This window comes from Ursus americanus, chromosome 6 (assembly GCF_024610735.1).
Source record: "Ursus americanus isolate L20-20 chromosome 6, mUrsAme1.1.p, whole genome shotgun sequence".
NCBI lineage: Eukaryota > Metazoa > Chordata > Mammalia > Carnivora > Ursidae > Ursus > Ursus americanus.
The window spans coordinates 67,323,059-67,350,955 of NC_142132.1; the positions used below are offsets into that span (position 1 = coordinate 67,323,059).

The following is a 27,897-nucleotide window of genomic DNA, read 5'->3' on the forward strand; positions in this document are numbered from 1 at the left end:
TCTGATTGAATCTGTGCTTTTGATTCTTTGGGGGCACATGCCCAGGAGTGGAATTGTTGGGTCACATGGTAATCCTATGTTTCTAAGTCTTGCTTTTAAGCTTTATTAGGTGGAACCACAATAGCATTTAACCGAAGGTTTTTATTCCAAACTATGCAGAAAATCAAGAATAAATGCCTACTTAAAAGTCTCTGACCTTAATTACACTTACAGAATCCCTTTTGCTAGGTAATATAACATAGTCACCATTTTCTGGGATTAGGGCATGAACATCTTTGAGGGGTTGTCATTAGGCCTTACACAACTCACCTTCTACAGCCCCTTCCCCCAGATTCATGTCTGTCCACACACAGAATATACAGGAGTCCATGAGCCTTCCCCCGCTGCTGACCATCAAAGACATCACAAAGATTGGAAACGCCGAACAGGTGCTACCTCCGCCCGGCCTCCCAGAGTCCAGAGCAGCCTCACCTCTGCTCCAGCACTCCTCCACTCTTCCACTCTTACAGACGCCAGGAATACCACACTGTCAAAACCAGAATTCTGATCTCTCCTTCCAAGATCTTCCTTCCGAGTTCTGATCTCTCCCGGGCCTCTTCCCTATTGACAGTAGGAAATAGTTTACAGTCACAAATGTAGCCAGGCAGTCACACAGTCTACAAAGATGAGTGTGGGGCTAGGTGGGTCTGGCTGCACTCACCTCTCCTCTTCCATCAGATTATAGCCAGTGGGACCAATGCACCAAGAGCAAGAGCCGAGGTGTGAACGAAGAACCAGATGTAGTGAGCAGTGGGCAAACCCTCCCTGGAGCGTTGCTAAAATCCGGACTGTGGGGGCGCCTGGGTGGCACAGCGGTTAGGCGTCTGCCTTCGGCTCAGGGCGTGATCCCGGCGTTATGGGACCGAGCCCCACATCAGGCTCCTCTGCTATGAGCCTGCTTCTTCCTCTCCCACTCCCCCTGCTTGTGTTCCCTCTCTCTCTGGCTGTCTCTATCTCTGTCGAATAAATAAATAAAATCTTAAAAAAAAAAAAATCCGGACTGTGGTGGCTGAGGCCTGAAGGTAGTGTGGCATTGAAGAGGGTGCCATTAGGCTGGCTTTGCAAGAGTTGGGGAAACTGCAGACAGGAAGGCTTCCTGCTTCAGGGTGGAGAAGCTTTGTGGGGTGATGCTCACAGGAACAGCAAGTGGACAGGAAGTGGGCAGGAAGCAGAGAGTCCCCTCTTCCTCCACACACTTTGCAGGCTCCGTGTAGGTCCCCTATTGGCAGGGTCCAACGGGGAGCAGCGGGCAAAGCAGAAGTGGGTTTTGCAGAGAACCAACCTCAGCATCGCAGAGCCGGGTGTGAAAGAGTGAGCGTGCAGCTGAAGGATGAGAGCCTAGTAACTGGCACGCCTGGCACATGGGTCATCCTGGAAGTGCGGAGGTGATGCCCATGAACTCTCAGTGCAGTGGCCCTGCAGACACCGGCTTGTGCATGTCAGTCCCTGAGCGATCCTATTAGCCACTCTTCCAGGAAAAGAGGGGGCCCGGGATGCAGGGAGAGCGGGAGAGCCCTCTCTAGCATGCCTCCAGTGGGGAGAGAGTGTGGAAGTCCTCCGCCACTGAGCCAGGGCTGCAACAGGAGAGGAGGAGCAGAGCCCTCCCGCCCTCCTCTCCCTCCCTCCCTCCCTCCCCAGTGGCACTGGCTCAAGCATGGTGACACGGGAGTTGTGTACACAAGGACCTTTCCCACTCTGAGTAAAGATACAACTTGTGTCATGAATGTGGGCTGTCTGGAGGTCACATGACCAAAGGCGTCTTCTGTGAAAAATACAAATATTGAATTTTAATTCCCCATCAGATATGTATATATGCACACAACTGCTCATTCTGATGATGCAATTCTCTCTGAGAGAATTTCTTATGATACAACAATTATAAGAAAGACCAGATGTAATGCAAATTCTATGCCCTGCACTGCACAGGATAAACATTTCTCAGGAACGTGTAACTCAGATGAATAGTCAATCACCTCAGGCCTCAGACATTTTTCCTAAGTGTGAGGAGTTTACTCTGAATTAATTCTTGCCTTTTTTCCACAAACATCAGAAGGTACCTACAGAGTTGTACAACACCAAGAGTGAACCCTAATGTAAACTACGGACTTTAGTTCATAACCATGTATCAACATTGGTTCACCAATTGTAACAAATGTACCATAATAATGCAAGATGTTAATAATAGGGAAAGTCAGGGGGTGGACAGGATATATGGGAATCTCTGTACTTTCTGCTCAATGTTTCTGTAACCCTAAAAGTGCTCTAAAAAATAAAGTTGGTTAAAATACTCAGACTGTGGGGTGCCTCAGTGGCTCAGTCAGTTAAGTAGCCAACTCCTGATTTCAGGTCAGGTCACGATCCCAGGGTCGAGGGATCTGAGTGGGGAGCCTACTTGAGATTCTCTCTCTCCCTCTGCCCCTCCCCCGCCTTATGTGTGCTCTCAAATAAAATAATAAATATATATATATTTTAAGATTTTATTTATTTATTTGACAGAGAGAGAGACAGCCAGTGAGAGAGGGAACACAAGCAGGGGGAGTGGGAGAGGAAGAAGCAGGCTCCCAGCACAGCAGGGAGCCCAATGCGGGGCTTGATCTCAGGACTCTGGGATCACGCCCTGAGCCGAAGTCAGACACATAACAACTGAGCCACCCAGGAGCCCCTAAAAAAATAAATAAAACCTTTTAAAAAATTTAAAATACTCAGACTGTAAAAGAACACTTTAGTCAGGGTCAATTCCGAAGAACACTTGGGTGGGGGTGGGGGGACGGGGATTTTGAAAAATATCTTTCTTGGGAAGATTTAGGGCCAATTTCCAAGAAACTGAGTCAAGGGAATTTGATTAATTAATAATTTTTTTCTCCTGTTTATAAGAGCTTACTTGCAACTTTTTTTCCTATTGCTTTTTTTTTATAATAATATTTTTTTTATTATGTTAGTCACCATACAGTACATCCCTGGTTTTTGATGTAAAGTTCGATGATTCATTAGTTGTGTATAACACCCAGTGCACCATGCAATACATGCACTCCTTACTACCCATCACCAGCCTATCCTATTCCCCCAACCCCCTCCCCTCTGAAGCCCTCAGTTTGTTTCTCAGAGTCCATTTCCTATTGCTTTTAAAGTTGAAATCCATTTCCTGAAAAATTGCCACCACTGTTTCCTGGAGTTTTTGATTTCTTATCATGGCATTATGATCTGGATTCTCCAGAAAGCTCTTACCTCCCTTGGTTCACAAAGGTGCACGAGACCCTCACTGGGTAATTTCTGAGACTGAGGGGCTGTCACCTCTCAGGTGCATTTTGCTTAAACACAGCTGTAGCCTCCAGCTAGTTGCACTTGAACAAGAACTTCACTGGGTTTGCAAACCTTTGGCAATCAAGACCAAGACTGGGTAAAGCTTTATTCCAGACTCCGCTGAGGTTGAATTTTTAGACTCCTTCCGTGATTTGTCAATATTCTTCCCCAAATCCAGGGCACCGAAGGCCTCCCAGGGTGTCTTACACATCTGTCTCTGATCTTGGACCTCGCTTCTGAAAGCTTTGGTAAAAATCACTTTCTCAATGTAAATAGCAAAGCTGTAGAGTCTAACTTTCCTTTTTGACAAAGATTCTCTCCTTGACCAAACTCAATCAGCTTCTTCAGAATCTTCTTCCCAACGAGGCCTTGGCTTTTGGACTTCTGTGTTCATCTCTGCATTGTCCAATTTTAGCAAGAATCCTGCTTGGTCAGCTTCTCCAGCATCCCCCACCCTTGATATCTGATGGGGCTCCTCCACCCCCACTGAGTGATGGGTGACCGCCCGTCCAGCCCTCAGCAAGAACCCTGTTAGGTCAGGTTAGCCAGAATCCTTCCTTGCCCTGATGTTTCCTCTTCATTTTCCATCCACTGGCCTCCCCTCCCTGCCCTGCTCCCTGCCTGTAAGTTCCCACTTTCCTCTGTCCTATTCAGAGTTGGCTCCATTGCTCTCCCCAGCTGCAAACCCTGCTGCATGGTCCCTACACCCATCACACTGCCCTACCACCTTTGCCAAGCACCACGAATAACTTTCCGTGGACATCTTGTCTTCCCCCCAACTCCTCCCATCCATGTCAAGCCCTGCCTGAAGTGGGGGTGCCTGACCTTCTGCTGCCCAGCCCTACCTCTCAGCCCCCACTCCTAAGTCAACGGTATTTATTTTCCAGACTAAAACTTTTCCTCAAACAAACCAAACTACAGGCACACATCGCCCAACGTATTTTCATCACCACCAGTGCTGAAAGAAATATATGGAGATTTATTGAGGTGCCTATATGAATTGGAACAATACATATAATCCCCATGCATGAGATCACTTAGAAGGAAGCTGCAGGACATTATGTGCCTATTAAATAATGGAAAATGAAATGTGCACTGTGAAAATAAGCCTTTCAGCAAGATAAATGAGATCATTTTCTTGGAAAGAACTCGGCCAGGAGTGGAAAAATTCCCACCCTCCTTCACACATGTGAGGATGTCAAAAGGCCAGAGGCCAAGGCTTCCTCTGTGCATTCACAAAGGGTGTGGGGTTGGTACCACTTTTCATTCTCGAGGAGGAAGAAAGAGAAGAAAGAGAAGTGAGAATTCTGACCCCCTTACCTCTTAACTCTCTGGGCCCTGCCCACAGTCTTGCTGACAAGATAGCCCAGAGAAATAAAAAAACAATTGGTACCACACTTCCTCATTCCATAAATCCGGAAGTTGTGATGTTGTTTCTGGAAGAGGGTAAGAAATGTACCCAGAAAGAATTCCTTATTAGTGTTTCCACAACCTTCTAGAGTAGAAGTGGCATGCCCATCAGAAGCTTGATGGAAGAGGGAAAATAGGAGCAGTCATCACAGAGAGGAGGAAACCAAGATGGCCCATGAGAGAAAAGTGGACATAGGAAGGGCAGGGAAATGGTGCACTAGCAGAAATGGGTAAATCAGGATGGGGAGCCTGTTTCCATTTGAGATTTGAGCTCGTTATATCAATGTGAAATCATTCTGACAGAATGTGGGAATGAAGGAGTGGATCCTTAGTGGAATTTTAGAGCTGGTCATTTGAATTTGGAAGGTACCAATTCAGATAAGTTATTGAAAAGTCGAACTTTCACAAGAAAATGAGCATAAAAAGAGAACATCAAAGGGGCTAGAACCTTAAAGGAACCTAATTTAAGACACAGAAGGAAGGAAAAACTTCAAAAGAGAGCGAGAGATTGAGAAGGACTTGTGCAGAGAGAAATGAGAAATATCCTGTGGCCCAGGGTTTTGTCGGGTGGAGAAGAGAGAGATCTGAATTGAATCCTGGTCTGTTTAAATCTAAAGTCTGCTTTTCCTACCGCTACTTCCAGAACAAAAATGCAATCACTCAACTCAACCCTTCCCTCTTCTTGGGGTCCAGAGTCTTCTAGAAGTGCAGAAAACCTCTGGGTCTTTAGCAAGAGTCTGGCTGAACCAGTGAGCGGTGGGAGTGAGACAGCAGTTCAGGCTCAGAGGAGAGCAGACTCTGCATTTTTCCTGGTCAAGAGTCACAGACCCGGGAGGCAGTAAGCTGGGATTCAAGATGGGTCTCTCTGAGGCCGAAGGCCAGGCTCTGTCCGCAGTCCTAGGCTGCCAGAAGGAGAAACTTTTGAGAAGGAGACGACCATTCATTACTAACAACTGAGAGGCTTCGAGATGCTGATGAATGGTTTGAATGTGGTAAAAGGCGCCCAATAGCTTTCAAAAGTCCAGTTACGTCTGGACAAGGGGGTGAGGAGGAAGGGTGGTTCCAGACCACATAGTCCAGTGACTTGACCATGAAGATGTGACATTGGTCAGCGGGGAACTCAGAGTGGCAGCGGGGACAAGGGAAGGCATTTGACTACAGGTGAGAGAGCACATCTGTTTAAAAGCAGAGCATAATGAGCTCTTTGAGACTGAGATTGAGATGGGAGAACACATTCAATTCGGTCAGCCACCAGTGAGGACCTTGGCGGCCGGCAGTGGTGACATGACGGTGAATAAAACACACCCCCCCCCCCAGGAGCTGGAGCCTGAGGCAAGTGAGAAAGGCAGACCCATGTAACACAGAGAGATGAAGGTGCTCCCAGCCACTTGCAAAACATGCTGTCTGGGGAGGGCTGATTGCCTCCTGGCCTCCCCTTCACCCTCCTCTCACTGTCACCTGGAGTGCCTCCCCTTAGACTCCGGGACCGTCATAGGACTTGCTCTGCGTTGGCCAGTGGGACACATCTGGAGGCTTGAGAGAGCTCACGCATTTGGGCTTCTTCTCCACCAAAAGAACGTTCTGGGCTAGCCTGGAGGTAGAGGAGAGACACGTGGCTGGTCATCCTGATGTCCCAATGCCACCTGACTGTAGACATGTGAGGAGGTCCAAGATAAGAACTGCCTGCTGGGACCCCCAAACCTTAACCCACAGAACGATCAGCCAAATGAGTGCCTCTTGCTCTAAGTCCCCGAATTGTGATATTTTCTGCCGTGTTTTGTGGCCGTAGATAACTGTTACACATTCAAATAGAAAAAAGGGAGCATTGTTTTGGTTTACTTTGGGGTGGCAGGAATGACAAAAAAAAAAAAAAAAAAAAAAGGAAAGTATGCAAAGCCACACAAGTAAGATCATAAGGAGACTGAAGTACCTGGAGTGGAAGGTGGGGCAGTGGGTTGGTGGGGGCAGAGCTCAGGCCTGGGGCGGGGGAAGCACGCCTGCCTGGGAGGGGCCCGAAGCCACTCTCCAGAAGCTTGGATTTGGTTGGTTGTGTGGAGACGAGGAGAAGCCTGTCCTCCCGGGTGGGAGGGTTAAGCTAAGGGACTATGTGCAGGACAAGCTTTGAACAGACAATGTCGTCTCCGAAGTCGCCAGAATAAAGCAGCTGTCACTCACACAGCCATTACTGCGGGGCCAGGCCCTTCCCCGCGGCACGCTATTCGGTTCTCACAGGAGCGCTCACAGAGGAGGAAGGCTTGTCTTTCCTGAAGGAGCTGGACAGCTTGGCCGTACCACACCGCAGGTGGCCGTGAGAGTGGGGGGAGGAGAGGAGAGCTGAGGCCAGGCAGCGGCCTCCCTTTCCAGAAAGGCCAGAGGAAGGTCCTGTGGAGGGAAGGGTACAGAAGGACAAGGCGCTGAGGAAGGGACTCTGCAGTGACCCAGTTGCCATGAGAAGGGAGGCGAGGCTTCCCTGAGAAGAAAAAGACGGAGAGGGACAAGGGTCCGCTGTGCCCAGCAGCCCAGAGGCAGGAAAAAGGAGATCATGGGGGATATTTGGGGCCCAGGGCTTTAGCAGGAGATCCCACAGCCAAGGAATTTCAAGTAGGGGGAAATACATATATGGAGGGAAAGAAGCCAGGGAATTCAGCGGAAGGCCGAGGACCCGGCAAATTGAAAGAAGGCAAACGAGAAGGTCCCACGCAGAGCGGACCGTGTGTGGGTGAGGGGGGAAGAGCTCCCGGATAAGCAGGGTGTGACCAGAGGGGCCGTCAGCACCGTGGAGCAGGTAGAAGCCCCCCGCCTGCCGTCAGCTCTGTCCAGGTCTCAGGAAACACTGTCCTGGCAAACTGTGAGGCCCTGGACAGAGATCGGGGACGATTACTCCCCTGGGTCAGGTGGCCCCAGGCGCCAGGACGCTAGAGATTCATGTCTTCAAGATCTTTACCAGATCTTTCGCAATGAGGGGGACAAGAAAATCCACCCGGCATCATGAGATCTTGGGTGGATTTTCTTTTCTCCCTCATTGCGAAAGATCTGGTAAAGATCTTGAAGAGAGGAATCGCTAGCGTCCTGACACCTGGGATCTAATGATGTCCTGGCGCCTGGGTCCTCAGTCGGTGAAGCGTCTGCCTTCAGCTCAGGTCATGGTCGTGGGGTTCTGGGATCGATCCCTGCATCTGGCTCCCTGCTCAGTGGGGGGTCTGCTTCTCCCTCTGCCCCTCCCCCTCCTCGTGCGTGCTCTCTCTCTCTCACTCTCTCTCACAAATAAAATCTTTAAAAAATATATCTAATGCTGTCCATGAGGTAGGGCAGAATCCATCGCTCTTCTCTGATTCTCCTGTGAGGCCTGGCTCCTCCTCGTTCCCCGGTGACGGGGCCGGGCCTGGGTCTGGCCGACGGAAAGTTCATGGCGCAGGGCTCAGAGGCTTGGGCTTCACCGGAAGAGCCCTTCTTCTCATCTTGTCCAGGGAAAATATTGCCTCCGCCCTCCGGGAGAGCTAGGTCCCGGCTGGCTGGTGAGGCCGCCCAGCGTCTGGCAGGGTATTAGTTGTGAGGCCTTTGGGTGGAAACATAAAACTCTCCACCTCTCCTGCCAAAAGGATATTCAAACTGGCAGGCCTGTTCTCAGTGGGGGCTGAGAGTTGTGGGGAAAAACAAAATGTATACAGAAAAATGAGCTGCCCAAGAGCACAAATCCGGGAGCAGCAGGTCCAGGGGAGGGCCGGGTGCCGGCAGTCTCGCAGCCCACGGGCTGGTCTGGCCTGGATTTCCAGAAACAGCCTATAGGGACGCCTGTAAGTGGAGACCTTTTCTCCCCAAAAGACTGGGGAACTCAGTTCAGATCATTTGCCTTTGGAGGTTTAAGTATCTCTCTTTTTTGCCTCCACATCTTGGTGGCTGACCTGGAACTGAGGCCTGGCCAAGGGTCTTGCCCCCGAAAGGTTGGAGCTGTGGGACAAAAGAGTCCACCCAGGAAGTGTGACACCCGCAGAGACTGGTTCCTCACCTCATCCAGCTGGTGAGGCTGAATCCCCCAGGCCCCAAACTATCCCTGTTTATGAATTTCTGCCCTGTTCTAAAGACAGCAGGGAAAAATAAGGTTTGAGGGAGAAAACTGACAAAGCTATTTCAGTGCGTCTAGAAGCTAGGGTGGCTTGGGTGCTGGGAGGACCATGGGCAGCGTTTGCTTCTCTAGCAATGGGTCCTGGGCTCAGGTGGCAGCCCCCCCCCCCATGTGGTACAAGAACCACACCAGATCACATCCAGCAAACAGGATGATGGAGATGAGAGCTGGGCCCCGCTGCTACCCAAGGAGACGCCCAGAGCCTGTGGCCAAGGAACAAAAGGAAATGGCTCTAACAGGAGCATCTGTGTCCAATTACTCCGGAAGAGCACAGCACTTTGGAGAGTGCGTTTTCTTCCACAACCCAAGGAAGAAATACAAGTGCAGTCCAACAGATCCTCCCTTCCAGCTTCCTCTTGGGGTCAAATCTATCACATGGGCCCCCTCAGAGTCACACCCCCAGGATCCTTCAGGGTCACACCTCCTAGGTTCCCTCACAGTCACGCCCCTAGGTCCCCTCAGATCACACCCCAGGCCCTTCAGAATCACACCTCTAGGGCCCCTCAGAGTCACACCACCAGGTCCCCTCAGATCACACCCCAGGCCCTTCAGAATCACACCCCCAAGGCCCTTCAGAGTCACACCCCCAGGGTCCCTTGAGAGTCATATCGCCTGGGGCCAGATTCAGCCAGTACCTCTATCAATGTTAGAAACCTGTGGACAGGACCAAGCACCTACAATTCACATATCTAGAATGTATGTGATGGAAAGAACCCCAGTGATCACACTGTATAGTGATTCTTCTTTTGGGGGGTCAGGAACACCTTTGAGAATCTGAAAAGATTATGAGCCTACAAAAAAGGCCTATCGTTTTAGAGTTCACAGGTTCTCTGAAGACTGACGAGGGACTGCAGGCTAAAGGCCTCCCTCTCTGGTTTCGTTGGGTTGTAGCTGTAGCCTGAGATATGGCTGATTACTTGTGGAGCAGGACTGGACTCAGTAACCCAACCCAGAGCCTTCTTTTCTTTTCTACTGCATCCATCTGCCTGCTGGATTTGAGAGCCTTCAGAGGTCCCAAGCCCTTCCTTGGGGGACTGGAGCTTCCCTGGCTCCATGCTAACCTTGGCCTCTTCCACACCTGTCTCAAGAACTCCTGTCTGGCCCTGCCACCCCTCCCATCTTTATGGCTTGCATTAATGGCTTGAGGTCCCAAGCCCCTAGGTAGGCAGCTCAGGGTCGGCTGGGGCTCAGACGTCAGCAGGCTCGTCTAGGAACCCCTGCCTCCATGAAGGAGCTGGGCTCAGCGTGCAGCAGGTCTCCCCCGTGAGGCCTCATCTCCAGCTGGCCATAAGAGACCCAAGGAAGTCACAAGGAAACGGTATGCCACTTATGTCAAATCGCTCTTCCCTTCCATGGACAATGTCTCCCACATATCCGAAGTCCTGCTTAGGGACAGTGACTCACTTTGTGGCACTAATCCCCAGCTCAAGCTGAGCTCCTGTCTGAGTGCACACATGGCCCAGGGAAACCCCGTTGCTCTCCAGGGAACGGAAGTGCAGGCTGCTCCCTCTCCCTGCACTTTTCTGTTCTGCCTCAGAGACCATGCCAGTCAGCCTGCCGCCATTCTGGGGACTGATGGACGAGCGGGGAGAGGAAGGGAAGATCTGGAGTGGCCTGTCAGCAGAGAGGCAGGCACAACGGACACCAGCGACACACAGACACAGCCCTGGAGGCCACAGGTTCTGCAAGCCTGACAGAGTTCCTGCCTCTAAGGAGCTTAGAGTCTTGGGGACACACCAGCAAAGGATGCTTTTAACTGGTAGCGGGAAGAGGAATTTCCTTTGTGATATGACATGATTATTAAGACCACAGAGAGCAGAGAGTCCCACCTATGCCAAGGTTTACTGAAGTTGAATCCAGACCATTCAAGGAGTCACCACCTCTCAGAACTGCTTTTCAGGGCAGACAACAGGTGGCTGAGCGAAGAACAGCAGGCCCTTAGGGGAAAAAGGGACACCTTACAAACCTTACACCGCAGTGTATCCAAGAGCCGTCTGTGGTCTGGGTTTGCATTTGCTCCATAAGATAAATCCTGATACAGCGAAACTGTGAGCGGCAATCTAAGCTGTGAATACAGATGTCGCAAAGCGGGAAGGAAGTTTCAGGAGGCTCGCTCTCGGGCTGCTTCCACACGAACTCACTCACAGCACTAGCTCGTGTGAGGCAGTTGCCAGGCGCCAGGCCCTGCTGGCTTCGCATTTTCACTCAGTTCTCCCAGACCTATGGTTTTACCCATATTCTGCAGGAGGGACCTGGAGAACAGAAAAGTTAAGTAATGTGTCCCATGTGATTTACTAGTAAGACGGCACTTAGAGACCCAAATTTGCTGGCTGTAGGTCATGGAAGCAATTCACAACTGCACCCCTGACAGGGGAAATAAGTGAAGGCATGAAGGGCATGTGGTGAGTGGTCTGGTTCTAGAAAGCAAGTCGTTCGTGGAATAGCACAGTCTCCTAAATGGCACTGCATGGCCAAGGGTCCCATGGGACTTGGGGTGCTGGCAATGAGAGGAAGAACGGAGAAGCTGCCACTTGTCCCCAGGACCCCTGCATGGACCCGGCTGGGTTTGGGCAGCAGGGTATGCAAGGTGAGTGATTCCATAAGCCATCATTGTTCTGCCTGCTGCCCGTGGAGCAGCAGACCTCAAGCAGACCCCAAGGTAAAAGAGAGCCGAGGCTTGGGGTGAGCAGAGCCAGTGTGCCAGAGCTGGAAGACAGAAACCAGAGTCCGTGGGTCCAGTCCACTGGGACCAATGCTGGGCCCCGCCCCCAACTCCGGCCCCTGCCAGGCACGGAATGCACCTGGGGAGGAGCTGAGCAGACAGGCAGCTGGAGGGTGGGAGCTGACACATTTTGGGACACTCAGCATGGCCCCAAGCAGGCACCTGACACCCCGTCTATAGAGGCAGCGCTTGGGAGTCAGGAAAATGGCAGGGCAGGCTGCCAGTCCCACTGCAGGGAGCCTGCCCAGCAAGGAGGCGTGCAGGAGAAAGCTGAGGAAAGCGCCCACAGAGCAGCCTGCAAAGGGCAACCGAGTCACAAAGTGATGTCATGCCCTCTAGAGGGAATGGGCGTTGCCTTGGAGGTGGTGGCCAGGACTGGGACAGGAAGACGGCTAGCTGTGTGGAAGTCTTTCCCGGCACCAGGAGGGGCAGCCACCCCCTTGGGCCCCTTCTCCCACTGCTTGCCCGAGCCATTGAGCAACCGCTACGGAATTGCCGTGTGCAGAACGTTGACTATGTGCCAGGCATCACATTAACCACACTTCTCCTCCATCCTCTCAGGTCCACAGAGCGACCTTTGTATAAGAAAGGGCCCGTAACCCACCAGGTCACGCAGCTGGAAAGCAGTCTCGGTCTGTGTGACTCTTCCCCACCCAGCCCTGAGCGCTCAGGGATGCTTTCATAGCTTCACTTTAGAGGACGTGTCTCCTCCCGGGATGGAGCTACCCTGTTATCCAACAATCAAAGCCACAGAACACTCCAGCAAGTCCGTCTGGGGTGGATCCTCTGGGCCCTGACATTGGCATTCCCAACGGACATGCGGGAAGGCTGAGTGTAGCACCATGGCCCAAGGCCTTCTCACCCAGGAGAATGTGTCCAACCCAACTGTGTTTAAGAGACCACTCATCCCTGGAGTGTGAAGGTCATGACCACTTCTCCGAGCAGCTGCCAGCTCTTGCTGCCTCCTTCCAGGGCTGCCCTTGGCCCGCTGCTCTGCCTCTGCCTCGCATGTACAGCCCTCCTTCTCGCCTCACCTCCTTGCTCCACCAGCCCCTGGGTGCTGCTCCAGGCTCTGCCATTGTTTGGTTGGATGCCTTGAAACAGAACGGCCAACCTTTGCATTCAATGGGAAAACAGAGAATGAGGGACGCCATCTTCCTTGGGACAGTGAAAGAGTCATTGTAAAGAATGGCCTGGTAAAGATTCAAAACCACTGGTTATTTGCAAGAGAAGCTGCTGCAGAAACAAGCTGCTTGACCCAGGGCCTATTTTATACAGTTCTTTGAGGTCAGTTTTCTTTATTTTCCTGGCTCGAAATCCCAAAAGGTTGGGATAGGCCAAAAGGCAAACCCGCCCTTTGCAGGGGCTCGCCTCTCAAATTAATCTGACAATTCACTGGAGCAGCAGGTTGGGAGGGAGCAGATGGATAACCTGGTGGACTCCCCGCAGGAGAGAGGACGGAGCGCTGGCCCAGTAGGGACAGGTCTCGTGCCCAGCACGGAAAAACCATTTTGCTTCTCTGGGCCGGGCCTTCTCATCCTCATGATAAGGATAATGACACCCACTCTACACTTGAGGGTCCTGCACATTGTCTGGTCTGAGCCTCCCAAGAGCCCATGTGTGGCTACCAGCAACCCCCATTGGAAGGAAACAAACTTGGTCACTGTCACAGGGATCATAAGCAGGACGAAATCTCAGTTTTCTGTCCACGTGAGTGCTGGGCACCTAGGACACATCAACCTTAGCACAAAGCTGTTGTCCGAGGCGGATGGAAGAAGATACAGGAAGGCATTCAGAAGGCGAGGAAGCTCTATGCTATGCTGCCCAATAGAAATATAATGTGAGCCACAGATAAAAGTTTTTAAAAATCTTACAACTAGAAGTTTATACCTTTTGACCACCTTCACCCATTTCCTCCCCACCCCCACCCCTGCCAAATACCAATCTGTTCTCTATATCTGTGAGTTCAGTATTTTTTAGATTCCACATATCAGTGAGATCATAGAGTATTTGTCTTTTAAATACCTGACTTATTTCACTGAGCGTAATCCCTTCATGTTTCATCCATATTGTCCCAAATGGCAGGACTTCCTCGTTTTGTGTGGCTGAATAATACCCCATTGTATATGTATGCCACGTTTTCTTTATCCGTTCATCCATCAAAGCACACTTAGGTTGTTTCTATGTCTTGACTGTTATAAATAATACTACTACAATGACCATGAGGGTGCAGATATCTTTTTGAGATTGTGATTTTGTTTCCTTTGGATAAATACCCAAAAGTGCAATTACTGGATCATATGGTGGCTCTTTTTAAATTTTTTGAAGACCTCCATGCTGTTGTTCACAGTGCCTGCACCAATTTACATTCCCACCAACAGTGCACGAGGGTTCTTTTCTCTACATATCCTCGCCAACACTTGCTGTTTCTTGTCTTCTTGTTTTAGCCATTCTAACCGCATAAGGTGATATCTCATTGTGGTTTTGAGTTGCATTTCTCTGATAATTAGTGATATTGAGCACCTTTTCGTGTACCTGTCAGCCTGTATGTCTTCTCTGGAAATTTTTTTAATTTTCTGGTTACTACATTTGAAAATGTAAAAAGAAACAGATGAAAGTGATTTAAATGTTGTATTTTGTTAACCTCATATATCCAAAATATTATTTCAACATGTAATCAATATAACAAGATTATCAATAAAATAGTTTACCTTCCTTTTTTTGCATAAAGCCTTCCAGATCTGGTATATATTCTGTACTTCCAGCACATCTCAACTAGCACAGGCCCATTTCGAATGCTCAGTAGCCATGTGGCCACTGGCTAATCTGTGAGACAGCCCAGCTCTATCCAAGTACTTTCTGTAGAGCCGTGTCTAATCTGGGGCAGCCACGAGCTTACACAAGGCCAACTCAGAGGAGCTGGAGAATGAGAAGCCAAAGCAACCCAAAAGCTTACACTACCCAGTGATCTCCAACCCTGATTTTTTTCACTGGAACCTTTTCCACAACAAAGATCTGATGCAAAGCTTCAATGTAACAAAGAGATCAAATCAGAGCTCCCCAGTGGAAGGAATCAGACTAACCACTAAGCCTCTTCAGAGTGTTATCCTGAGGCACTCCCTTGGAGGTGTAAGAATTCAAATATCACCAATTACAAGCTCCTGAAGGCGGCCAGCCCCCCACCCCACCCCAGACGTGGCCATGACTCAGTGGCACAACAGCGTAGCTACCCAACCTCCCCTCTAGCACCTCAAGGGCCAGGTGGCAAGTGCTGACGCCCACAGAGGGCCCACGGTTTGCAAACCTGCACTTACAAAGCCTCTTTACACAATGATTCAGACTCATTTTGCAGAGGGGGAAGCTGAGGTGGAGAGGAGAAAAGTTACTTGCTCCAGATCATGCGCACATCCACCTCTCTGCCTCAGGAGCCCATGAGCGTCCCACTAGACCACCACACCAGCCCCAGACAGCTCCCACAGGTGGGGGTCTAAATACAGGCCCGGCCATGGCATCCTTCAGGTTATTCAGATTTCTGAAGCTTGAAGAAGCGCAAGTTTCTGACATGCTTCCGAGGCGTATTGGAAGGATTAAAGACACAAAATAAAATATCAGGTATGCCAGTTGGCACAAGTTAGATGGTTAATAAATGATAATTCTTGTTATAGTAATTCAGATATATCAGAGAGCTCTAGCTTCTCAACCACAAATGATGACACACATACCCCTCTATACCCAAGGAGAATGTGCCAACTTGCCTCCCAAGGCAGTTCCGTCTGAGAGGTGACACGTCAAAGTCGCACAGAAAGTGAAGAGCCACCCCACACACACCGACACCCCTGTTCTCCCTTCTGGGACTCTTCTCAAGATCTCAAGTCCTGATAGGCGTAGGTTGGTAACTTAGAGTGACTTACAGTCAAACAGAGAGTAACAGTAAACACTTTCAACAGTAACTCACTTTGCCTCCCCAACTAGACTTCCCTGGAGCAGTGAGAATGTTTTTACACGTCTTTATATTCCACTAGGGTCTCAACGTTGAGGGAGATGTGCTCCTGCTGGTCCACTAACCACCTTAGCATGGAGGATGGGCACAGGCCATCATGGAAGAGTCTCCATTCAGTTCTTGTCCTCAGCGCTCTCTCGTTAGCCCCGAGCAACCCAATCAGGGTCTTCCTCATCATCCCAGGGCTCCTCTTCTACTTACAGCCCAGGTGGGTGCCATCTGTCATCTCAGTAATGGAGAGAGAATGAAAACAAGTGACATTGCCTTGTAAATGGCCAAAGCCCTCCAAAGGTAAGGCAGGCTGTGCATCTATCCATTCATTATTATTAAATGAAGCAAAGAGTGCAAATAATCATTGAACCCTTCTATTGCACAAGGCATTTATCTGGCTAGGCAAGGTTTCTTTTGCTCTTTGCTATTCATTCATTTGGGTATTCTACCCTTTTCATAACAGAAGTCCCTTGTAGGCTTTTTGTGAAGGGGAGCAGTGGGAAAGGCATATGAGTTATCTTGCTGTCCATCAAACCACACCAAACCTCAGTGGCTTACAGTAGCAACCATTTCTTTGCTCCTGACTGTGTGGGTTGGTGTTTGGGCAGGGGTCAGCTGGGATGGTTCCTCTCAGTTCCTTGTGTTGTCAGCTGGGCTTCTTCACCTGTGTGCACTCGGTTGGTATTCTGGACAGCATGTTTGTATCCTCCCCAAATTCATAAGTTGAAACCCTAACTCCCAATAGGATAGTCATAAGAGAGGAGTCTCAATGATGGATTGGTGTCCTTATAAGAAGAGGAAGAGAGCTAGCCCTCTTTCTTCCCATGGTGGGAAGAAGGGCTTCACCAGAACTAAACTGTGCTGGTAACCCTGATCTTGGACCTCCAGGCTCCGGGACTGCAAGAAATAAAAGCCTGTGGTTCATGCCACCCCAGTCAATGGTCATGTATTATGGAAGCCTGAGCTAAGACATCAAGCAGGAGACTGGCTGGCCCCAATGTCCTTGCTCACAAGCCTGGCAATTGTCTTGGTCTACTGATTCAGCTCTCTTCCAAAGCCACCCATCCACCAGAAGGCCAAACCACCTCTCTCTGTACAGAGATGGAAGCATTTCAAGAGAGCAAGGGTGTTGGTGGCTTGGCTTCTGGAGACTGAGGCTCAGAAGTCACACAACATAACTTCCACCACATTCTTTTAACCAAAGCAAGTCTGGGGCCAGCCCAGATCCAAAGGGAAGTGAAATGGACTCCATCTCTTGCTGAGAGGAGTAATGCTTGTGATCAGGGATGGAAGGAATTGCTGGAGGCCATCTTTGCAAACAATCCATCAAGTGCATTTGTTTGAGAGGTAAATAATATATAGGATTAAACCTGACAGTGACACCCAGGCTTGGCTTAGGAAGAGGCTGTTGCTGATAAAATGGTTCTGTTTCTTGTCTGGCCTTGACTCTGGGGGAACAGGTTGGCTTTAATCTAAACATTATCTCCTCCCAATCAAAACTGCAGGTCTCAGCTGTGCTTGTGTCAGGACGATAATAGATTCCATCACTCTGGAATGGCAACCCACTCTGTCAAGCTGCTTCCCAAATGTCTCTTAAATCCATTTCTCCCCATCTCCACTGCTGCCCATCTGGGTCACGTCATTACTTCTTGCCTGAACTATTCATTGCAATAGTTTTCCAACTACTTTCCTGGTTTAAATGTCCCTTCCTCAGGCGTATTCTAGTGATCTTACCAGGTAATTAAAAACATGTCCTGTGGAAGGCAGACTTAATGCTCCCCTCAACATATCCCATCCCAGTCCCTGGAATCTGTGACTGTTACATGGCAAAAGGGAAGAAAGCTTGCAGATGGAATTATGGCTACTGATCAGCTGACCTTGAGACAGGGAGACTTATCCTGAATATTCCAAGTGGGCCTCATGTAATCAAAAGGGTCCGTAGAAGTGGAAGAAGGAAACAGAAGAGGAGAGTCACAGGGACTGAAATATGGAAGAACAGTCAGAGAAATGCGATGTTGCTGGCTTTGAAGATGCAGGAAGAGGGTCGTGAGCCAGGGAATGGGGCAGCCTTCAGAACCCAGGAAAGGGAAGGATGAATTCTCCCTTGGAGCCTCCAGAAAGGAATGAAGCCCTACTAACACCTCGATTTTAGCTCAGTGAGATATGTATTAGACTCCTCACCTACAAAAGTGTAAGATAATAAATTCAAAACACCAAGTTTGTGGTAATTTTTACAGCATCAGTAGAAAACCAATATATATCCTTAGCCAATTCATGGGCCTCACTCCACTGCAGATGAGGATTGGGAGTGGGAGACAGGATGAAGTCCCTCAAAGGCATACAACCCAGGAATTGTGCACACTTCTTATCAACAATAAATGGCAATTTTCATAGTAATACAGACATTTTCATGCAGCTTTGTCCAAATAGCTACTTCAAAATCAAAAGGTCTCTCATCAAATTGGCTATGCAGAAAAACCCTTTGAGAATGTCTGGTCTAACAAACCAGCCTATTTACATTCAATTTATCTGAAATATAAGGAGGAAGGGAACTGATCCCTGCATCCCTCAGCCTGCCTTCAAGTGGATCCAGACCAGGCTGGTTTGGTTCCTGGGGCCCAGCCCCTGCTTAACACACTCACTTTAACAACCAAGAGCTTTCTTTCCATTCACCAGGTCCATCCAGCTGGGAACAGGCTTCCAGGAGTTGGCAAAATTCAGCTGCCATTATTATGTGCTAAGATCAACTTAAAACTTCCTATTTTCATGTTCCCTTTCAGGCTTTTGGAGAGAATTCTGGGATCAGGGTCTGCCTAAGGGGGAGCCCCATGAAGTTCTAGGGAAGCATGACTGACAAGTAGAGTTGTAAAGAAAATTACTCCTATGAGCTAAGTAAAATAAACTCCAAGCCAATCAGGCATTGTCGCTCAAGGTGAGTGAACCTGTTTATCTTGAGGTGACTGGAAAATATTTGAGTGTTAAATTGCGAAGTACCTTTTGTAATACTTCCTAAATGTTGTCTCTCCAACCCAACTCTATCCCTACCCCACCCCTCTCCATAGGGCTGCTGGAGTGATCTGTCCTGACAGTCTCCTGCTGAAAGTTGACATGAATTGAGAAGCTGCACAGACAAGAGTGGACCATCTGCCCTGGGTGGGGGGCGGGTCATGAATCTGGGCACATTACTATGTCCCCTGGCCATGTGGATCATAATCTGTCTTTTCTCTCTCCCCAGAATTTGCTAACCGGTTGGAAGGCAGTTGGAGCCAAGTTCACTTTGGCCAACATCCTAGAGAATGACTATGCAGACAACTGCAAGCTTAATCGTACCCTAAGACTTTTCTGACCCAACCTCCTTTGCTTCCCTCTTTGCTCTGCAGAGGTTAGAGCTACACTGTTATCCAGTGGCTGTCCCAGAGCAGCCCCTTCCCTTTTTCCCTCACAGGTGTTTCCCCCAGGACATCTCTTTCACGTTTCATCCTGTCTTGGAGTCTCTTAATAGAGGACCAAAGCAGATACCCCTGGAATGCTCCATGTTCTAGACTTGTCCGTTTGCTTTTTTGTGGTAACATGGATACTGTTTCTCTGCCCTCTTGTTTTTCCTATTGATGCAGGTTAGCTCTAGAGTCTTGTTTAGATTCAGATTGAAATTCTTGGGGGTGGGGACAGGCTACTTCACAAGTGGTGCTGTGTACACTTTCTCTTGCGTCCTAGAAAGAAGAACCCAGAGTCTTCATGGCAGGGGGCCACTGAGCTGCCTGGTTCCTGACCCTCCCTGGGCCAACATGTTCAGCTCTCCGCATGACATGGTGGTGGGTTCTGGTGGGTTCTTCCAATACATACAACTACTGCTTTCTCTTAGGTTTTCTTCTAGAAGTAGTTTTAATTTTTCTGTTTGCATCTATGGTCCATTTGAAGTTAATGTTTACATATGGTGTGAGGTAAGGGTCAAGATAATTTTTTTCCCAAATGGATATTCTTCTAGCACCTGTTGAAAAGTCTGTCCCTTCCTCACTGAATTATTTTGGCATATTTGTCCCAAAAAATCCAACTATATATGTCTGGGGCTATTTTTGGACTTTCCATACCACACCATCTTATTACTGTGGATTTATAGTAAGTCTTAAATCAGACTAAGTCCTCCAAATTTGTTCTTCTCAACATTGTTTTGGCTATTCTAGGTCATTTGAATTTCCACATACATATTAGAATTGGCTTGTGAATTTCTACAAAAAAACAAAACCAAAACCAAAAAACCTGCTAGGATTTCATTTGGATGGCACTGAATCTCTACATATAGATCAATCTGGAAAGAATATCTTAACAATATTGAACCTTCCAAAGAATGAACGTGGTCTACTTCTTTATTTAGGTATTTTTAAATTTCAGCAATGTTTTGTAGTTTTTAACATACAGATCTTACACATATTTATTGTTCCATGTTTTTTGATAATCCTCTAAAAGACATTTTAAAATTTTATTTTCCAATTTATTGCTAGTATATAGAAATACAATTGGTTTTTGTATATTGACCTTCTTTGCTGTGACATTTCTAAATTTGCATTTTTTCTAGTAGCTTTTCTGTAGACTCCTTAGGCATCCACGTGTATATCCAATGTATATGATCATGTTAATTGCAAATAAATAGAGCTTTGCTTTTTTCAGTTTCATGGCATTTATTTCTATCTCTTCTCCTGCTGAGCTGCCTAAGACTGCCAACATAATGTTGAGTAGAAGTGGTGAGGACAGATCCTTGTTTATTCCTAATCCTAACTATGTTAGCTGTAAGATTTTCATAGATGCCTTATAACAAGTTGAGAAAGTTCCTTTTTGTTTCTAGTATGCTAAGAATTTTTATCATGATTGGGTGTTGAATTTTGTCAAATACTTTTTCTGCATCTATTGAAATTATCAAATGGATGTTCTCCTTTATTCTGTTAATAAAGTAAGTTACTTTGAATTTAAAATGTTAAACAACTTTGTGTGTCAGTGTTCTCTAAAGAAATAGAACCAATAGAAGATTATTTATAGATATAGATTGAAAGATTTTATATATCTATAGATGATACATAGATAGATAGATAGATAGATAGATAGATAGATAGATAGATAGATAGATAGATAGATAGATAGAATAGATAGAGGTATATAGATTATTTTAAGGAACTGGCTCACACAATTGGGGGTTGACAAATATGAAATCTGAAGGGTATACTCAGGCAAGATGTGATATTGCAGTCTTGAGCCAGAATTTCTTCTCTGGAAAAACTGATTTTGCTCTTAAGGCCTTTCAACTGATTAAATGAAGCCCACCCATATTATCAAGGGTAATCCCCTTTACTTAAAAGTCAACTGACTGTGGATGTTAACCATATCTATAAAATACCTTCACAGTGATTATATCACTGGGTAGTATCTATAACCTAGTCAAGATGACAAAAACATTGACTACCACACTTGCCCAAGATCATTGGCATAACCCCACTTGACCGTAATGCATTATTATTTTAAAATACTACTAGATTTTATTTCCTAATATTTAATAGGTAGTTTTGCATTTGTTTTCATGAAAGATGTTGATCTGTAGCTTTTTTCTTTTTTTTTTCTTTCTTTCTTTTCTTTTTTTTTTTTTTTTTTTGTAATGTCTTTGTCTGACTTTGGTACCAGGTAATGTTGGCCTCATGACATAAGGATTCTTCTCCCTTATGCAATATGGGGATGATTAGTTGATGGTAGTGATATTCTTTTATGTTTTCACTGATTTTCCATCTACTTCTTCTGTCAATTACAGAAAGTGCTATAATCTCAAACTATATGTGTCAATTTGTCTATTTCTCTTTTCAGTCCTTTCAGGTTTGCTTCATGTATTTTGAAGATTTGTTGTTAGCTGTATACCAATTAAAGACTGTTATGTGTTGATTAATTGATCCCCTTTTAATTATAAAATGTACTTTTTACCCCTACAATATTCATTGTACTAAATCTAATTTGTCTGATAAAAATATATCCACTTCAACTTTCTTTTGATTAGTAACTTTATGGTATATTCTTTTCTGTTCTTTTAACCTATCTGTGTCTTTGTATTAAAGTGCATTTCTTGTCATCTAGTTGGGCTTGCTTTTTCATCCAGTCTGATAATTTTTGCTTTTTAATTGGAGTTCATGGGCCATTTGCATTTAACATAATTATCAATATAGTTGTGCAAAAATCTACCATCTTGCTCTTTGTTTTCTATTTGTCCCATTTGTTCTGTTTCTATTTTTCCTCTCTTTCTGCTTTCTTACAAATTTTAACATTCCATTTTATTTCCACAATTAACTTATTATCCATACATCTTTCCTTTAATTTTTAGCAGTTTCTTTTTTTTCCCTTTTTTAAAATTTAAATTCAATTAGCCAACCTAATTGAACTAAGGCTACATCTTAGTTTCAGATGTAGAGTTCAATAATTCATCAGTTGCATATAACACCTAGTAAGTTTTAGCAATTTCTATGCAGTTTACAATTTGTATGTTTAACTTATCAGCCTGACTTTAAATAATATTATATCACTTTACATATTATGTAAGATCTTTACAGTAGTATACTTCCATTTCTCCCTCCCATCTTTTCAATTATTGTCATACATTTTACTTCTCCATGTTATAGATGCTACAACACATTGTTATTATTTTTGCTTTAAGCAATTATCTTCCCAAACGTTTTTAAATCTGAAAAAAGGCTGTTATATTTACCATATATTTACCATTTTCTGCACTCTCATTCCTTTGTACAGATTCAAGCTTCTGCCTAGTATTGTCTTCCTTTTGCCTACAGAACTTCGTTTAATATTTCTTGTAATGCAGGCCAGTTGGTTATAAATTTTCTCAGCTTGTGTGTGTGTGTGTGTGTGTATTTATTTTGCCTTCAGGGTTTTTTTTTTTTTTAAGATTTTATTTATTTATTTGACAGAGATAGAGACAGCCAGCGAGAGAGGCAACACAAGCAGGGGGAGTGGGAGAGGAAGAAGCAGGCTCATAGCGGAGGAGCCTGATGTGGGGCTCGATCCCATAACACCGGGATCACGCCCTGAGCCGAAGGCAGACGCTTAACCACTGTGCCACCCAGGCGCCCCTTGCCTTCAGTTTTAAAGGACTTTTTTTGTGGGATATTAAATTCTAGGTTGATAGCTCTATTTTTCTTTTCAGCACTTTAAAAATGTTCCATTTACCACAAGCTTGCATATTTTGGGATTAGAAGTCTTTTTTTCTCTTCTCTTTTGGCTATTTTTACAAGTTTTCTCTTTATTACTGATTTTCAGCTATTTGTGGCATGGTGTGTGTGTGTGCGTTTGTGTGTATCCTACTTGGGGATTATTAAACTTCTTGAATCTGGGGATTTGTAGTTTTTCTTAAATTTGGGAAATTTGGGCCATTATTTCTTCAAATATTTTTCTTCCATCCCTCTCTCCTCCTTTTGGGATTTTGATTAGTTACAATTGGATCACTTAATATTTTCCCACATGACACTGAGGCTCTGCAGTTCATTTTTTCCCCAATCTTTTTGTTTCATTTTGGATAGACTTGCGTTGGTGGTATAGTAGTGAGCATAGCTGTGTTCCATTTTGGATAGACTCTACTACTTTCTTTCCATTCACTTATTTCTACAGTGTATTATATAATTTTATTCTACTCCAGTGAAATTTTCATTTCAGAGAGTTTTATCTCTAGGTTCCATTTCTTTCCTTTACATTCTTGAGCATATAGATCATATTTATAATAGCTGTTTTAAAATCTTATCTGCTAGTTCCATCATCTCTGTCGTTTCTGAGTTGATTGACTGATTTTTCCTCTGTGGATGAGTCACATTTCCCTGCTTATTTGTATGTCTAGTAATTTTTGATTGCTTGCTGAACATTGTGAATTGTATGTTTAGCGCTAGATTTGGTAACCTTCCTATAAAGAGTGTTGGACATATTCTGGTGGGCAGCTAAGTTATTTGTGAGTTGGTTTGATCCTTTCATGTCTGTTTTAGAACTCTTTCAGGGCAGATCTTGAGTAGCCTTTATTCTAAGTCTAATTTAACCCTGTCTCTAGTGCATAGTTCTAGGATCACTGATGAGGGCCCCACATATTCAGCATGCACTCTGGCCAAAGGAAGCCTGAGTAATTCCTAGCTTTGTGTGAACTCTGGGAATTGTTTATCTTATCAATGACTACTATTTCCCTGGAGGTTGTTCTTGGTCAGCTTTCACTCCACACACGTACAGGTTGGCTTTAGCCAAAGACTTAAGGGAACCCCTATGCAGATCTCTGAAGCTCTTCCTCTCTCAAACTCTGCCCTTTCAATTCCAGCTCCCTTGGCCTCCCCAACTTCATTCTCTTCACTTCAGCAAGACTGCCAGGCTCTGTTTGGATTCCCCTTCCGTGCTGCAGTCCAGAAATTGTCTCCAACATACTCAAGGGAAATCCTAGGCATATTTCTGCAGCTTTTTCTCTGCACAGTTCCTTCCTGAAAATTCCAACCATCTCTTCCTCCCCAAACTCTTTCTCTTCAGCTCACTGAGATTTCCTGCAGCATGGGCTAGAAAATGCCTCAAGTGTGGAAGACAGGACAATCAAAAGGTTGGCTTCACTTGTTTCCCTTCTTTTGGAATAATCACAGTCCTGCAATAATGCCTGTTGCCCAAAGTCTATACATTGTTATTTCACATATTTTTTCCAATTTTCTAGTCGTCTATAACAAGAGGGTTAAGTCTAATCCAGATTACTGTATCATGACTCAAAGCAGAAATATTGTTTACTTTTTAACAATTTTCAACTACAAAATTGTTTGTGTGGCCATATGTTTAGTCTGACTCCTCTACTAAAATGCAAGCCCCAGGGGGTAGCAACTGTGCTACTGAATGCCCGGTGCCTAGCACCAGACTGCAACACAGTAAGAGCTACGAAAATATATATATAACCCTGGGGCTAGGTGTCAGCATAAATTAGTGGAGGGAGACAACATGAGGGGGCGGAGGGAGGGAAATGGAGCACAGGGCACAAAGAGAACTGCCAGGACCCATGTGGTTGCCAGGCTTGCATTTGGATCTCATTTCCAGGCAGGACTGTCCCTGTGACACATGCTTTCCACTTGGACCTGGACATTTTCACAATAAAAGACTGGCAATAAATGCTTCAAAATGCTCGTTTTATGTTAAGGCAGTAGACTATGTTCTCCACACTTTCTGTAATGTAGTTAGAAAATTTTAAATAGTTTTTAAGATCCTCACACATATTATTGTCAATGATTTTATCGCCTAACAAATCTTTAGTTGAGTAAACTTCAGATAGTTGTGGTAAAGGCAGCCAAGTGATAAGAATCATCTTCTCTGCAGATCTTCTCTGCCCTCCTAATGTCACACAGCCTGTGTGATTTCTGCCTCCCAAGGAAAGGGCATCAGGTATCAGCAACTCCTACCCTCACTCTCCTCCCAATCTGCACAGTTCCCAGCTGCTGTTACAGAAGTGCCTGGATTGATCCAGGAGGCTTTATAGATGTTGGCTGATGTACAACTGTACTCACACAAATTGCATCTGAACACAGACAAGCCACACATGTTCTAACCAATGCTGGCCAAGGGCCGCCTCTGACCTAACACCAGCTAAACAAATGAATCTCCTGTCTGAAGTGAGAGATCAGAGCAGACCTAGATTATGAGATATATCAAATTCCCTACAAGTAGGCACCTTCTGGCATGCAGTCACCATTGGTGCATTCCAGATCTGTTGGATCTCATTCCACCACCCTTATTTCCACCACTTGTCCTCCCACAGGCATTCCATTGTTAAATTCATCTTGTTTTATGTGCATATGTTTTAAATTTATGCTAATGGTATTGTTCTGTATTCCATTTAGTTTCTTGCTTTCTTCCACTAATATATTTGTGCAGCTCCATCCATGTTGCCATGTGTGCATTTAATTTGCTTTTTTTTTTTTTTTTTTAAGATTTTACTTATTTGAGAGAGTTTGCATGTGTGCACAGAAGCGGGGGTGGGGGGAGTGGATTGGGGCGAGGCAGAGGGAGAGAGGAGGGGAGCAGCAGACTCCCTGCTGAGCAGGGAGCCCAACGTGGGGCTGGATCCCAGGACATTGAGATCATGACTTGAGCCAAAGGCACTTTTTTTTTTAATGTTATGTTAGTCACCATACAGTACTTCATTAGTTTTTGATGTAATGTTCCATGATTCATTGTTTGCCTATAACACCCAGTGCTCCTTAATACCCATTACCGGGCTACCCCACCCCCCTCACAAAAACCTGTTTGTTTCCTGGAGTCCACAGTCTCTCATGGTTTGTCTCCCCCTCTGATCCCCCCCCCTTCATTTTTCACTTCCTTATCCTACTGTCCTCCGTGCTATTCCTTACATTCCACATATAAGTGAAACCATATTGTCTTTCTCTGTTGGACTTGTTTCACTTAGCATAATCCCCTCCAGTTATTGACCATATCAATGCAAATGGTGGGTGTTCATCCTTTCTGATGGCTGAGTAATATTCCATTATATATATGGACAACATCTTCTTTATCCATTCACCTGTTGAAGCACATCTTGGTTCCTTCCACAGTTTGGCTACTGAGGACATTCAAAGGCAGACACTTAACCAACGGAGCCACCCAGGCGCCCCTGCTTTTTTTTTAAGGGGGGAGAGGCAGGAGGGAGAGAGAGAGAATCTTAAGCAGGCTCCACACCCAGTGCGAAACCTGACTTGGGACTCGATCTCAAAATCCTGAGATCATGACCTGAGCCAAAATCAAGTTAGACACTTAACCAAACTGAGCCACCCAGGTGCCCCTAATTTGCTTTTAAGTGCCACATCACATTTTATCTAGCCATCTTCCCAATGGCAGACATTCAGCTTGCCTCCAAGTCCACAAACAGCACTGCAACAAACAGCTCTGTACCTGTTCCCTTAAGTGCCTGCGTGAGAATTTCCCTGAGACGTATATCCTGGAGGGGAATCGTGGGGTCACAGGATATAACATACGCATGGCAAAATAGTGCCAGATTACTCTTGACACGATGGCTGTATGGTTTCCCTAACCTAGGGTTTCTCAACCCAGGCACTACTGGCACTTTGGACCAAATTATTCTTTGCTGTGAGGGGCTGTCCTGTGCATATAGAATGTTTGTCAGCAGCTCTGGCCTCTACTCTCTAGAGGCCAACAGTTGTGATAAAAAATGTCTCCCAACACTACCAACTGCCCCCAGGGGGGCAAAATCACCCCCAGTTGAGAATCACTGCTCTACCTAATTTCTGCCAACACTTGGCATGAGCCAGCTAATTTTTTCCCAATTACCTTTTCATCTGTTTGATAGTTTTTAAAGATTTTCTCTAATGTTAATTCTCTGTTGAGACTGGTGGCCTCTTGATTTGCAGGAATGCTGTGTATCTTCTTGACACTTCTTTACTGGAACTGACGTAGCAGTGGTCTTCTCCCATCATTTCAGCTCATTAACTCTTTCCATGGTGTGCTTTACAGACAGACATCCAAAATTTTCATGTATGAGATTCATCAGTATTTTGCTTGATGGTCTGGACTTTAAAATTTTTTTTTTATAATGATTTTTTATTATATTATGTTAGTCACCATACAGTACATCCCCAGTTTCCAATGTAAGGCTCGATGATTCATTAGTTGTGTATAACACCCAGTGCACCATGCAATACGTGCCCTCCTTACTACCCATCACCGGCCTATCCCATTCCCCCACCCCCCTCCCCTCTGTGGCCCTCAGTTTGTTTCTCATATGGACTTTTAAATTTTTATTCAAGAAGTCCTTCCTCAGTCTGGGTCACAAGATATTTCCCTCTATTAGCTTTACACTTTTATCATTTGGTCTTGACTCCAAATGGAGCCCATCTTCTATGTAGTGTTGGGTAGGAATCCATGCTTACATCTCTTCATGGGGTGAATCCCCCTCCTCCCTGCCAGTTTGCGGTGCCACTCTGATTATAAACGGAGTTCCCATATGCTTCATTGATCTAATTCATTGATCTAATCATCTATCCCGACACCAATACCCACAAACTGCATTTCTATGCCATGTTTGTTAGACTTCTAATAATTGATAGAGTAAGCCCCCTTACATTTTGGTGAACTATTATTTCTCCATCTACAATTTAGTGTAAATTTGTCAAATTTCTCAAAATATCCACTAAGATTTTTATTAACATTGCACTAACTTTATGAAATGATTTGGGGGAAATTAACATTTTTATAATACTACACTATCCCATCCAGGATTATCCTTATCTTCTTCTATTTCTTCTATTTCCTTTTATAGGT

The 27,897-nt window shown here is 45.9% G+C and overlaps 1 long non-coding RNA gene across 1 annotated transcript in view; it reads right to left on the bottom strand.

Moving 5' to 3' along the window:
- LOC148110002 (uncharacterized) overlaps nt 1-27,299 on the bottom strand; it is a 49,956-nt gene extending 22,657 nt beyond the window's left edge. The window contains exon 1 of the long non-coding RNA XR_015724857.1: nt 472-27,299. This is a non-coding gene — a long non-coding RNA (uncharacterized LOC148110002). The remainder of the gene's footprint in view (nt 1-471) is intronic.
- Nucleotides 27,300-27,897: the final 598 nt, after the last annotated feature.